General features: G+C 36.3%; 1 protein-coding gene across 2 annotated transcripts in view; it reads left to right on the forward strand.

Annotated features, from left to right (window-relative positions):
• Positions 1-14,164, forward strand: part of LOC139442173 (exonuclease 1-like) — a 121,078-nt gene that overhangs the window by 57,239 nt on the left and 49,675 nt on the right. The window lies entirely within an intron of this gene.

A 14,164-nucleotide genomic window follows, 5' to 3' on the forward strand; every position in this document is an offset into this window, starting at 1 on the left:
TTATCTATGTCAGGGCCAATTTCTTGGTGCCTCCACTTGATAGATATATCAAGGCGAAGGAGAAGATTATGGAGGTCTCTCTGTCCAACAGAACTCGCTGGTGGTGGATCTCTTGACAAGGGATTCTCACAGCACTTCAGGACCATACCTAGGCTACAGCTGTGTCCTTTGCAGTATTGGATCCTTTGACCTGGACGTTGATTCAACATCCAGCTACCAGACTAATGGAATTGAATCATGATAGATATTCCCCTAATGTTCCCTCCTCTAGAACATCATCTTTACACGGATGCACAGACCACAAGGTGGGGCGCTCAGGTGCTACAGGGAGAATGGTCAGAGGAAGACAAGGCCCTTCAAATCAACTGTCAGGAGATGAAGGTCATATATCTAGTTTTAAGGACATGTGTCACTTAATCAGTCCTCAGTCCTGGATGTGACAGACCACACCTCTGTTAGCTTACATCCAGAGTCAGTGAAGGAGAAAATTTACTGATGGAGGTTACACTATTCATCACACTCAATCAGCTGTGGAGTGGAAGCTCGCCACATACCAGGGAAATTCAACTTCCTGGCAGATTGTTCCTTCGATGAACAAGATAATTCAAACAGCATGGTCCCTTCATCGAGAAGTGTTAAAATGGATTACTACGAACTGTGACACTCCTCATCTCGACCTTTTTGTTAGGTGTCTAAACCAAAAGCTCTCAGTTTATGTCAGCTTGGTACCACATTCTCAGCACTACAGGTAGACGCTCTTTCCTTGAGCTAGAAGGGTATATTTCCTTAAGCATTCAGGGTGTCGGGGTAGCCTTAGGGTTAGAGCATTCACTTGTATCATCAAAGACCTGGGTTTGATTCACATCTAGCTAAAATGTGTGAAGACCATGCTGGAATATTGCTGAGAGCGGCGTAAAACCATACTTACTCACTCGAACCTTACCCATACCCTCCTTGGTCTATCCTAGACAGAGTAATTTCAAGAAGTAGGAGGAGACAGGCTGCATTATCATTCTTAAAGCTCTGACATACAATATCAAGGGGGCACAAGATCAGCACTTTCGTTGAGCGAGGTTACTGTTTTATTTTATTTTTGTTTTAAACATTTTATTTCACCTTTTCCCCATTACATGAGGAGGATGGCCATCCAGGGCAATGGTCACCTCACGTTCTGAAGACAATGTATGTATACATTTGGGGAAATTAAATGCAAGTATTGGAAATGGTGCCAAGGTGATTTTTAAGAAATATAACAAAACATACACACAGTCAAGCATTCAAAATATTATTCAAACACTGATCCTGGCAAGAAACAAATGTGAGAAAGAGAAACATATGTTATTGCTGCTCTGCTTCTTCAAACAATATGTGATAAAAGATCCATGATTTATAAAATGTAGCTACATTACCATTTGTAAAGGCTATATTCTTCTCAATTTTGTATCTCAGACTAACATCTTTTTGAAATATTGCGAAGCAAAGGTTTGTTTTTTTGAATCTGCAAAAATATATAAAAGATTTAGCTATTAAAAATAAGAAGATCAAAAACTTTGTCAGTAACAATATTTTCTTTAAAACCAAATAAAACAAGTTCAGCACTTAATTTCATATGATGTATATGGCTACATTTATTTATCCAATCTGAGAAGGTTTTCCAAAATACTTGTACAAGTTCACATTCCCAAAAGATGTGTACAATAGTTTCATCATAACATTTGCAAAAAGAACAAAGAGTGGTATCAGAAATATTCATTTTAAACAACAAAGAATCAGTTGCAAGTATTCTATGTATGACTCGATACTGAAACCAACGCAATTTCACCTCTTGCGTTGCTTTAGAAGGCTTAATACAAATAATATTCCAATTCAATTTTCCAAACTGTAACTCCCACTTTTCCTGGCCTCTTGTTTTCATATCAACAAATACAAGAATATTATAAATATAATTAGAGCCTGTCCTTTGAGAGAAGATCTTTTTAATAGCACAGCGATGTTCTTCTACAGAGTCAGTAGGGAGTTTAGTCAAATTCAAACTGGTCAAATATCTCTTAATACCACAAACAATACCATAAAAAGCCAAGAAAGTTGTTTTTATCTTGTACATGTCCGTGAATTCTTCAAAAGATATGAATTCATGATTATGATTTACAATGTCTGCTATTTGTGTGATACCTTTATCAACCCAATCTTTCAAGAATATTGGTAATTTATTAACTTTGATGTTGCGATTGAAAAAAAAAGGTTCAGCTAAAAAACTGCTGAAAGTATCTGGTACAATCTTCTTATCAAAATCTGCAAAAGCTTCATAACAGTTTTTCCAAAATAAATTATAAAACAAACACAGTTTCTTTTCTATAAAACGAGATCCAAACTCTTCGACTTCATTAACAAAAGGAAATGCATCCTTGTGGATGTCTTTCCACTTTTTGGTATCTCCACATAATAACCGCCTTATCCAAGTAATCTTAATAGATTTTGTGTACAAAAATATATTAATCATACCTAACCCTCCCTGTTCAACAGGTTAACAGACTTTTAGTCTTTTAACTTTATCAGTCTTTCCGTTCCACAAAAACTTAAAGAGCATGTCATCAAATGTTTTAAGAAATTCTTGGGAGGGATCCGGCAATGATAACAACAAATAGGTAAGCTTGGATACAAGTAGAGATTTTATAACTACAATTCTGCCAATTGGTGTAATAACTCTTTTCATCCATTTCTGAATTATTACTTTCAATTCATACAACTTATCTTTAAAATTCAAGTCTGACATTTTTTTCAAATCAACTGAGAATTTAATACCTAAAATTCTAAATACCTCTGGGTTCCAGCTTATTGGACAATTCTCCAAGTACTTATCTTTACAACCTCTTTTGGAACCAAACCAAATTGCCTGAGATTTATCATAATTAATTTTCAGACCAGAAATATTTGCAAAATAATTAAGTGTTTCAATAGTAGCTTCAAAAGAGGACTGACTACCATCTAAAAGTAATTCAGTATCATCAGCATATTGACACATCAAAAATTCTTTGTCTTCAATAAAAATACCTTTGATATTAGCATTAGAGCGAATCAAATTCGACAATATTTCTGCACATAAATTAAATATATAAGGAGACAATGGGTTACCCTGTCTGCAACCTCTCTGAATATCAAACCAAGAGGACATGTTACCATTTATAGACATAGCACTCTTAGTATTAACATAAAAAGAAGAAATATATTTTCTTAAATTATCTCCAAAACCCCAAAATTTCAAACATTTGTCAATGAAAGACCAAGCAATAGAATCAAAGGCTTTTTCAAAGTCATTCAAAAGAAGTAAGCCAGGTATTTTTTTCTTTTCAGTATACGATAACATATCATATATCAAACGAATGTTATCCCCAATATAACGGCCAGACATAAAGCCAGTTTGGTCTCCATTAATAATAAATGGAAGTTTTGCTTTAATTCTATTTGCAATACATGATGAGGCTAATTTATAAGAAACATTAAGTAATGAAATAGTTCTCCATTTTGTCAAAAAACGTTTCGGCTTGTCACCCTTTGGGATACAAACAACGACCCCCTGTTTTTGAGTAACTGACAATTCTCCTGTCTTTAAGCCATTATTTAGAGATCTCAATAAAAATTGTCCTATATCTTTCCAAAAGAACTTGTAGAATTCTGAAGGAAATCCATCTGAACCTGGGCTTTATTGATTTGGCATGTTTTTTAATGCTATAGCTAATTCTTCTAAAGTAGTCATTTTCTCCAGATCTTTATTAGCTGATTTGTCTAAAATTGGTAAAGTATTTTTGTCAAGAATAGAGTCTAGATCAACATCATGTATGCAATCTTCTCTGCTACTATATAAATTTTCATAAAAGTTTGCAGCTTCCGTAATTATTTCAGTACTATCCGTAATAGTAGAGCCATTTTTTAGTTCCACATTAGTCATTGATTTGTTTACAAAATTCCTTTTTTCCAAATTACAAAAATAACTACTTATTTTTTCACCTTCCATTATCCGTTTAGTTCTAGATCTAATCGCTATACCTGCCATTTTATGTTTCCTTATATCTTCTAACTCATTTCTTTTTTCCTCTAACAATTCATAGGTAATAGTGGGCGAGTTCTCAATAGATTCAATTTCATCTAATAAATTCTTTTCTTTTTCAATTCTTTCCTTTTTCTTGAAAGTTGAATAAGAAATTGTTTTACCTCTCAATTCCATTAATAATGTTTCAAAAAATAATTGATCATTAATGTTAAATTGAAGTGAGTGGTTTTCTATATCAACAATATCACCTTGATAGTCCAAAGCATATTGAGTTTTTATTTTCAAAATAGTTTCATTGACTTCCTTCACATAGTTTTTCTCCGTCAGTAACGATGTATTAAATTTCCAATAAGTATAACGTTTTTTTATATCTTTGAATGAAATATCAATATCAATAATAGAGTGATCAGTTCTATATCCTGGTTTAATCATAGCATTTGTTATAAAAGGGTATAAAGTTTCAGAGATAAAAAAATAATCCAATCTTGCTTGCTTTAGTGGAGACTTTTTGCACCAAGTAAATTTCTTACAGTCAAGGTTGAAATCTCGCCAGACATCTACTAAATTTAAGTCTCCAATAAGTTCTAAAGCCTTTTCTCTAGCTCTAGGATTATTGATGTTAACATAATTATCTACATCAATAGTGCTATTTAAGATTAGGTTCCAGTCAGCTGAGAAAATATAGTCCCCATTACCAATATTCTTAGCCATGACTTTAACATGCTCAAAGAAATCAGGAGAATCTGTATTTGGCCCATACATATTCACTAGTGTTAAACGTCTATCACAAATTGTAATATCTAAAATAAGCAAATTCCCATGGTCTTCAGTATGAGAATTATGTATTTTATAATCCACATTTCTATTGAATAAAATTGCCACTCCTCTAGATTGACTATTTTTAGAGTTAAAAATACAGTCATAACCCCATTGTGCTCTTATAATGGGGTCTTGCTCTTTGGAAAAATGTGTATCTTGTGAAAGATACCGTGAATATAATTTTGATCGTAAAAAATTGAAGACATATTTTCTTTTCTCAGTATCCTGTAGTCCTCTACAATTAACAGAACAGCAGCTAAAACCAATACTAGCCATTATTGAAGGGAAACAGTAATTTCCATATCATCAGGACCAGTGAGATTTTCTTTTCTGAGTATCCTGTAGTCCTCTACAATTAACAGAACAGCAGCTAAAACCAATACTAGCCATTATTGAAGGGAAACAGTAATTTCCATATCATCAGGACCAGTGAGAGTATTTCACTAAAATTTCTGACACACACAAACAACATAAAAATAACACACAGAAAAAGGGTTAAAAAAAAAAAAAAAAAAATTCGTTGCAATTAGCCTTGCACACAGTTGTATACTTCAGGTAGGCAAATTCCCCTCACATTCTGGGGGCTCTGTTTCAATCTTTAAACATGTGCTTAGTGTGCATGAAGAGGGTGATAAAATCTTCATCACAGGAAACAAAAAAACCCATATTAGACAAACTCGCCTGGTGTCAACAGTTTCCAATCAATGAAAAATAAAGAAGAATCATCAGGTGATCAGTGGATTCTTCGACATTTAGTCTCGGTGGTGAAGTGTATTGAATATATCCACATATCCTTTGTCAGAATGTTAACATCTTTCAGAGATGCAATTAGTCGTCAGGTCATGGAATCCGAGTCCTAACATGTAAACACGAGGAAATAAACAGATGTCCGCCATTTTGAAGCACATGACGCGCCACGTGACGTGTGACGTGTCACGTGATATGATATTGCTAAAGTTTCTCGCGGTCTGTCGATAAACATGGGTAGATTCAATATATCCACATATCCTTTGGCAGAACTTTAACATCTTACAGAGATGCAAGTTATCGTCAGGTCATGGAAACCGAGTCCTAACATGTAAACACGAGGAAATAAACAGATGTCCGCCATTTTGAAGCACATGATGCGCCACGTGATATGATATTGCTAAAGTTTCTCGCGGTCTGTCGATTAACATGGGTAGATCATGAAGTAGTTACAATAAAGGCATTATTGGCGCACTTACCCAGGAATATAAGAATTCCCTGAATTGTCCTTGAATAAAACACAAGGCATAATCCAAACGAACCATCCATACTATGTGAAAATAGATGTAGAAGAATCTTTTGAACGAGTGGAATGTAGGTCAAATAAAATAACACATTTTACCATTTTTGCAATCACTGAATATTCTTAGAGTCCAAAAAGTCAAATAGATTAATATTCATTAGGCAGGCATGTTGTGTTAACGTTCATATGAGAACAGGATCCTGATCTTCCCCTAGAGTTTTCCAATCTGACCCGATATCTTTTCTGTAGTAAAGAATAACATCCGTCCCCTTCTCGCGAACACTAGTCTGTAGATTGTAGTTTTTACGAATGATCGCTGATTTTTTAAGTAATCTTCCTCGCAGTTTCTTCAAGTCTAACGGTAGATCCGTTCTGATCGAAAGGCCAGCTTCTGATAGGCGTTTTCCTCTGGCGAAAGTAGCCTTCATAATAGCTTCCCTATCCTGCATAAGAACAAACTTGATAATGATTGGATTTGGTTTGTCACTTTCGTGGTATCTCGGTAGACGATGTATGTTCACAAACATCATGTTTTCTACAGCCTGTTCATCCAAGTCTAGTTTGTCTTTGAATATCCCCCGACAAAGCGAATCTAATGTAGTGATTGTATTTGGCACTCCGTAGACAAGAAGATTAGATTTTCTCGAGTACATTTCTGCTTCTAAAAGTTTCTTTTTCAGCATGTTAATTTGGTCTTTCATACTAACTTCCGTCGAATCGATTTGTTTTGCGAAGTCATCAATGCGTTTTGACTGAAAATCTGTCGCCGACTCCACACCATCAACTCTTTTCGATAATTCAGATAATTCCACCGTGACGGTATCAATTCTACAGCATACTTTATCCGTAGCGAGTTTCAGTTCACTTCAAATGAAATCCTTCCATTCGTTATCTACACGTGGTGTGTGCGATGATGGAGCGGAGTCTGGCATCGAAACCCTTTCTTGGCCCTCCGGAATTGCTGACTGTAAATACTGGCCAATAGTGCCCCCAACAGATTCTTCACTCTTAGTTTTTGGTGATCCCTTCTTTGATTTGCCCTTAGAGGCCATGATGTTTTGGATAATGTCGGACTTTGATTAGAGCCCCCACCGATTGCGTCCTCACGCCGCCATTGCCAAACCAGAAGTCTACTCTTTTATTTGCCTTGGCAAACTCAGTGAGTTGCAGGATAGAAGCATGGCACATACCAGGAAAAGTGAACATACTTGCAGCCTGCCTACCCCGGAGACACAGGATTGTACCCATGGAATGGATTCGCCATTCAGAGGTATTCAAATGGATCACCTCGATGTGGGATACCCCTAATCTGGATCTGTTTCCAACATGCCTAAACCATCGACTTCCCATTTACATCAGCCCAGTCCCAGATCCATTAGCCCTCCAGGTCGATGCCCTATCCATGAGTTGGCAGGGGATGTTCGCCTTCGCCTTCCCTCCTTGGTTTCTCCTGGACAGAGTAATTTCAAGAAGTAGGAGGAGACAGGCTCTGGCTTGGCCAAACAGAGCATGGTACCCATAGCTATTTCATTCAAATTGAACAACCTCTAAAACTTCTGGAACAGCACAATCTTCTACACCAACCCAAATCAGCCTGCATTAATACCTCCACGCACATGTCTGGAAACAAATGTGTCCAAAATGCAGGCTTCCAGATTCTCCAAGTCTGCTTCTGCAGCAAGGGCACTGTCTTGGAGACCTTCATACATTAGTCATATATGAAACAATGTGGAGAAGGTTCTGCCAGTGGCGGAGAGCAGGAGGATTGGGAGAGGTTGACTTAACCATTCCGATGGTTGCTGATTTCATACTTCATCCAAAACAGGATAAGGAAATCAGGCATGCCACTATTGAGGGCGACAGGTCAGCACTAGCTTCTGTTTTACATCATGGCAGGCTGTCAAATAGGTACTGCTTTTCTATCAGCCCATTTAGAACGACATGAACCTATACATAAAGCTACACTTTTCCCCGAGGTACAGCTTTCCTCCTTGCCATGGAGTTACATGCCATTGATTTCTGCTCACTCACTCATGATCGGGATTTGAGTATGCTAACTCTGAGAACCCTTCTGGAGTTGGCTCAGAACCAGTCTGCAGCAGCTGGACTGCTCGGACAAAGACAATGCTCAATCCCTGTGTTAAACAAAATTGTGGACGGACCAGACAGATTCTACTGTACTGTCCCTGGAGGTCAAAGAAAGCTCCTCCCTTTCCATTTGAACATATTTTTATTCAATTCCTGTTTCTTTCTATTTGCAAGGAATTTCACATAGATTGTACTTTGCAGGGTCACCTATTGTATGACTCCTGTCAATGTTGCTATTGTGCAAACTCGGTTGTAGATCGCAATAACGCATTTATCCCAAAAGTTATATACATTTTTAATAAACTGAGGTTTTACACTTTATCACAAAAAACATTACCAGCTGATCACTGCTAGCATGCAGCAACAGAAATACCAATCAACAAATCCAAACTGAAGTCCACAATTTAATCCTATTATTACATTATCACAATTTCATTCAATATTGTTTACGTTAATTTCGGCGAAATCATTTGTGAAGTGATTGTTACATCGCACAACTCTCTCTTATTTACAGCAACCACAGATTACCACTATTTATGCCTTGAAATGAACTTTAGTTTCCAGAGAATTGATACATATATCATAAATGCCATACTTTGTCTCGTTAAAAGTCACCTATGATGACTGGTCAAATTGTTCCATATGTAAAAATAACCTCCAATAGCAATCAGCTGTACCAAAGTGCTACACTTATGGTTCTTATAATTTTAAATATATATAGTAAAGGCTGCAAGTTATTTTTTCAGATACAATTTCTTCCAACAATTGCATCAACAATGCCTTGGAGAGCAGGAAATACAATTTAAATTGTAAATCATGACGTCTAGTGATGTTTTATATCAAATTTCATATTTTTATTGACATGTTTGTCATACCTGTTCCTTCACCTAAATTGCTGAAGGGATACAATGTGTGTTTTTTTTAAACGCATAACAATCGATAAATATTTTTGTACCCAATCAATCATAAACAACTACTATTCTAATCTTCTTTCAAACTCTGAAATAGCATGGTAGAATGTGTTAGGTAGGCACAGCATGTTCTGCTGTGTTGGTCATCTACCCCCTACAACTCCACCCTGGTTAAACCGCTGATCGACTATAACGCTCAGCAATTATTTGGACCCCAAAACTAGCGTTGCTGTGAGGCCAGGGGATCACTGTACTTAGATCATGCGAGAGATGAAAACATATTGTAGATTTGAAATTATCTTGCATATTTTAGAGATGAACTGATTCGATTGAAATATATGTACTCGCCCAGCAGGACCAGCTTTTCTTCACTTCTTTCCCTCGCGCTGCACATTTTTTCACTCGTCAAGTGGAATTTTCGAGCCCTGGTCTTTTGATGTGGGTTGGCATTGCCCCCACCCCCTTACTTTTGAAGAATGATAAAATAATTTCCTTCAGATGTTAATATCCCAGACGATTAAAAGCTTATTTATTTACGTAAATTTCGACAATTTCATACGTCACCAGTTTGTTTGTTTTCATTGCCTTGATACCAACACTGAGTCACTGTAAACGACTGAAAGCGTATGTGCAGAGACAAAATTATGACTCACTATAAATAGTTCATGATGCCAACTACAAATAGTTAATTTCATTACATACTGTTTTAAAATTAGTTACTGTTTTAAAACCAGTGGGTAGTGACAAAAACTAAAATACTGATGCCAAGTCATTGCTCAGGAGGTTAGTTAGAATTGGATTGTAAAATGAACAAGGAATTTCAATATTTTTACTCTATGCCACAGCAGAGGCAACCAGCTGTATGCAGCATACAAACAATGCATGCAGAGTTTTGTCTCAGATATAGGTTCGTTAAGTTTTAAAACATCAATTTTTTTATTATCCTGCATTACTCCTTAATGCATTCACTGCTTACCTTACAACAAAAGACGGTGCAGCATAACAACGATGGTCCTGGATGAAAATATAAAACTATTGTTCGTAGTTCCTCTTTTGGTGACCACCTCCGCTGTCCTGAGACCTTGATGAGCTGAGGTCACCTCTTCACATCATTGCCTGTCGCGTTCCAGCATGGACGTGTTCTTAAATAATAATATCTTTGCCATAAGATTGAGTTGCATATATACAAATTATTGAATACACTTTCAACTCGTTCGATATTTTTGCCGATAGATTAATTAAATGGGCGATCTTTTTCAATTTATCTTCCCTTCACTAACCCGCTAGGTGCGCTGACCCGGACAGTCCAACCTTAAACTGATGGCGCATGTGGTATGCGCGATATGAGCACTACATGTTATTATGACGCCTATAGACAGTTAACTAGTATAACCTTCAACTCTGTCGGCAACGGTCATGCTTGTGTGTGGACAGCATATCTTTTCGCCTAAACAATGATTTATCTATCGTCATACCCGGAAATAAATGTTACTTGATTTAATGATACATCAGGGATGACCACGACTGATTATATTGTATAGTTAACCACTAGATATTCATTCGAAGCGAGGCGGTGAGATCAGCTGATCGTATGTACATTCCAGTTCGCTTTGTTGACGTTTTGCAATCGGTACTGAAAGTGTTGCCCTTGATGTATGATTATCACACTTTTAAAAGTTAAGAAGATTTTGTATACGTTCCTATGTCTATGTTGTAGTATCGCCGATCAGGCTACATCATATGCATGCATTTCAGTTTGTACAGCGGTATGCGGAATGTGAAGGTCTTATGCAACGTAAAGTTGCCCGTAGCCTTAATGTTGTGAATATTGACAGCGACACATGTAAGTATTTGTCAGATATATAACTGAGAGCAATGAGAAATGTTCTCAAGACATTGGAAGAGTAACAGGCACTGTAAAATTATGTCATCAACTAGATATCATGATACAATGTTCAAAATAAAAGAAATGGAAATCACTGAAATCTGTTTTGATATTCAAGGGTTAATTGGTGCATGTTGTATAAAAGGATTTTATGTGTATGAATGGTAGCGGTTTGTTGCCAAATACTACCATGATCATATTTCAATATGATCAATGAAAGATAAATATTATTTTGGCCTTTTTGAATTTTACAAAGTAGAAAAACAAAAAATTCAGACACAGAGGACCCTATATATTAGTTAAAATACACATTCAAGAGTATTTGTACCAACTACAATTTTTATAAAATAAAACAATATATTCATACTAATTGCCAATCTCTATAATGTTGATTGTATTAACAATGCAGTGTCTACATCCGGTTTGCATTGACAATAATCATATGATTGTAACACAGATAACTTCATTAGGCCTTGCTTTTTATGTTTCCTTGTTCTAATCTGATGTTTCAAATTCCAAAGATATCTGCATTGCACAATGACTCTTATTATTCTATTTAATATCTTGGCACACTTGTGCATGTGTACGAGTACGGTATTTGATTACACATGTATGACTTTTTAGCAGTCATCTGTTTCTGAACTGAATATTATGCTAATAAAGATAAGTAACATAAAAAAGGGACTCTGGTATTCTTTCAGGTTTGGAGAACCAATCAATTCATTGTGAACACATTATCAATTTCTTACATAAGTTACTTTGATCTTGATAAGATCAAAATAGATCCAAATTAAATTGAGGAGATTAAATTATGCAGTCTAATTCATTTCAGTCTAATATCCGGCCCTTTTTTTCAGGCAATACTAAATGAATGAAAATTTAAGAAAGAAATATACCTTGCCTGAGTGAATCAGTCAGTGGGCATATTGACTGAAATTTTCAGTCAAAATACATATTGGGTCTGATTATAGACACTGACTGTAACATATGTAAGTATAATCTGTTATATGAAAAAACAAATAACATAAATAAATCCATTTATCTACAAGGAATGACTGTGGGGTTCAATTTGCATTTATTTAACCATCAGAAGATTTGATGATGAACTTTCTAAATTCATATTTGCTAGATGATAATAAAAATACAAAATATACTTAATACTGCAGGTGTCTTGAAGTACTGTTGAATGAAAATCAGGATACTCAGATACAGCATGATAGTGTGTGGGCTTGTATGGGAAATAATTTGTCAACATTAAAATAAATATAATGTTACTAAAACAAGAAGATAAAACTATTATTTAGATCTATTTATGCATCATACACATTTTGTGGGGTAGTCAGTATGATATGTTGAATGTTGGGACAAATCTCTGTAATTTACTACTATTTTAAGAGCATGAGTATCAGAATTCTGTAAGAAATGATTTATGAGATCAATGAATTAACACCTGTGATGACTCAGAGCACTTAATGGTGGGACACATCACGGACTTGTATAAGGTTATATAGGTCCGTGGACACATGTTATAAGGGGCAGAATGATATGGGTAAATCTCTTATTTCAAAGTATGATGACTGGTATGTATATTGCAACTGAGTAACTGATGTTCATTTGGCCTATTTCTAAAAAAATAATATAAATTTGAATATTCAGATGCAACTTTAATTTTGATACAAAAAGTAACATTTAAAATCAGTTATTTTATTATTTTGAACGTTATTTCTTCTTAAAATATTTGTAAAGGCACGGATGTATACTTACTAGATCATTGGTAAAGGCCTGTCAAAGATGTCTGTGTGCTGCAAATGTTGGCGTATCACTAATTTTTATTAAATTGAAGTCCATGGTAGTATTTGTTGTGATTTGAATGCTCGAATTGTGGGAATTAACACAAAGACTGATAAATAAAATGAGTTTGCATTATATCATCGATGCAATATGTTAGCCCAGACTGACAGAATGCCTCGCTGTTTTCTGACGTAGTAAAAACAGTGGCAATATACCATTTTTCATGACGTTTTTCCCGCTATATTCCATAGTGACAATACGTCTTGTAGTTGAAGACTCAACAAATGTTGATATTATAAACTAATAATCACTACAAAATATGTGCTAGTTAAAAATATTCAGTTGTAAATGACCGTTTTTGAACGAAGGTGCAACAGGATAACTCTTTAGCTTGGCTCCGTCTCTACATGTCAGTAGTTGTTGCAGCGCGCATTGATCCGGGAACCAGACCGGAAGCGACAGTTTGGACCGTCGCTTACATCATTTCAAAAGGAGAGTTATTGCCCTTTGGAACAATTAGATCGCCCATTCTACGGCAGCCTTCCAGTCCCGCTTCTTCAAAAAGTCTTTATCTTCATAACTTATGCTTACGCGTTGTACTAATTGTGAAGGAAAAAATCTGCCAAAGATCCTCATCCACTTTGTCTGGCATGCACACAAATTTGTGCACCAAACTCTAAATGTGTCTTTTGCGTAAATCTCTCTCCAACGAATTTTACGACTTATAATCAGGTCACTCTCAAATGTATTTTGCAATCCCGTCGTGAGACTAGGAAGATGTCACAATCCCTAAATAGTAAGGGACATGGTTCAGTCATTACCACGCATCTTCGGCAGGTAATATGTCGGCTGGAGTGCACGCTCTGCCTAAAACATCAAATCCAGAGGAATTTGTGAGTATCATAACTGACCCTAATTTTCAGCCACCTGAGACATCTAGATCTGCTAGATGAAAAACGCCTGCGCCAACAACTCAAGACGCTTTGATGGGGGTAGCTCAAACCCAAGCCACGTTCCAGCCAACACTATTGAGCATTGCATCTCAGATACCTGCGCTGAGCGCAGCCCTTGCCTCCTACCCAAGCGCATCTACAATGACATCAGCCCCAGGGATATCAGCGTACAATGCTACGCAGGCAACGCATGATTAGTTTAGCGCTGAACAAACATATCCAGCGCAGCAGATGCACGCTCAGAAGTCAACACCGTTACAGAACACTAATGGGATGCAAAAAAATTTGCAGTCCATGTGGCAGCAGTCCATGACGCAATTGTATCCTGCGCCTACTCCTATGTATCAGATGCTTGTGCTTAGGAATAATGAATATCCTATCCATGTGTTTGAGGCAGCA

The sequence above is a fragment of the Haliotis cracherodii genome, unplaced genomic scaffold, assembly GCF_022045235.1.
Source record: "Haliotis cracherodii isolate W230 unplaced genomic scaffold, xgHalCrac1.p SCAF_5, whole genome shotgun sequence".
NCBI classification, from domain to species: domain Eukaryota; kingdom Metazoa; phylum Mollusca; class Gastropoda; order Lepetellida; family Haliotidae; genus Haliotis; species Haliotis cracherodii.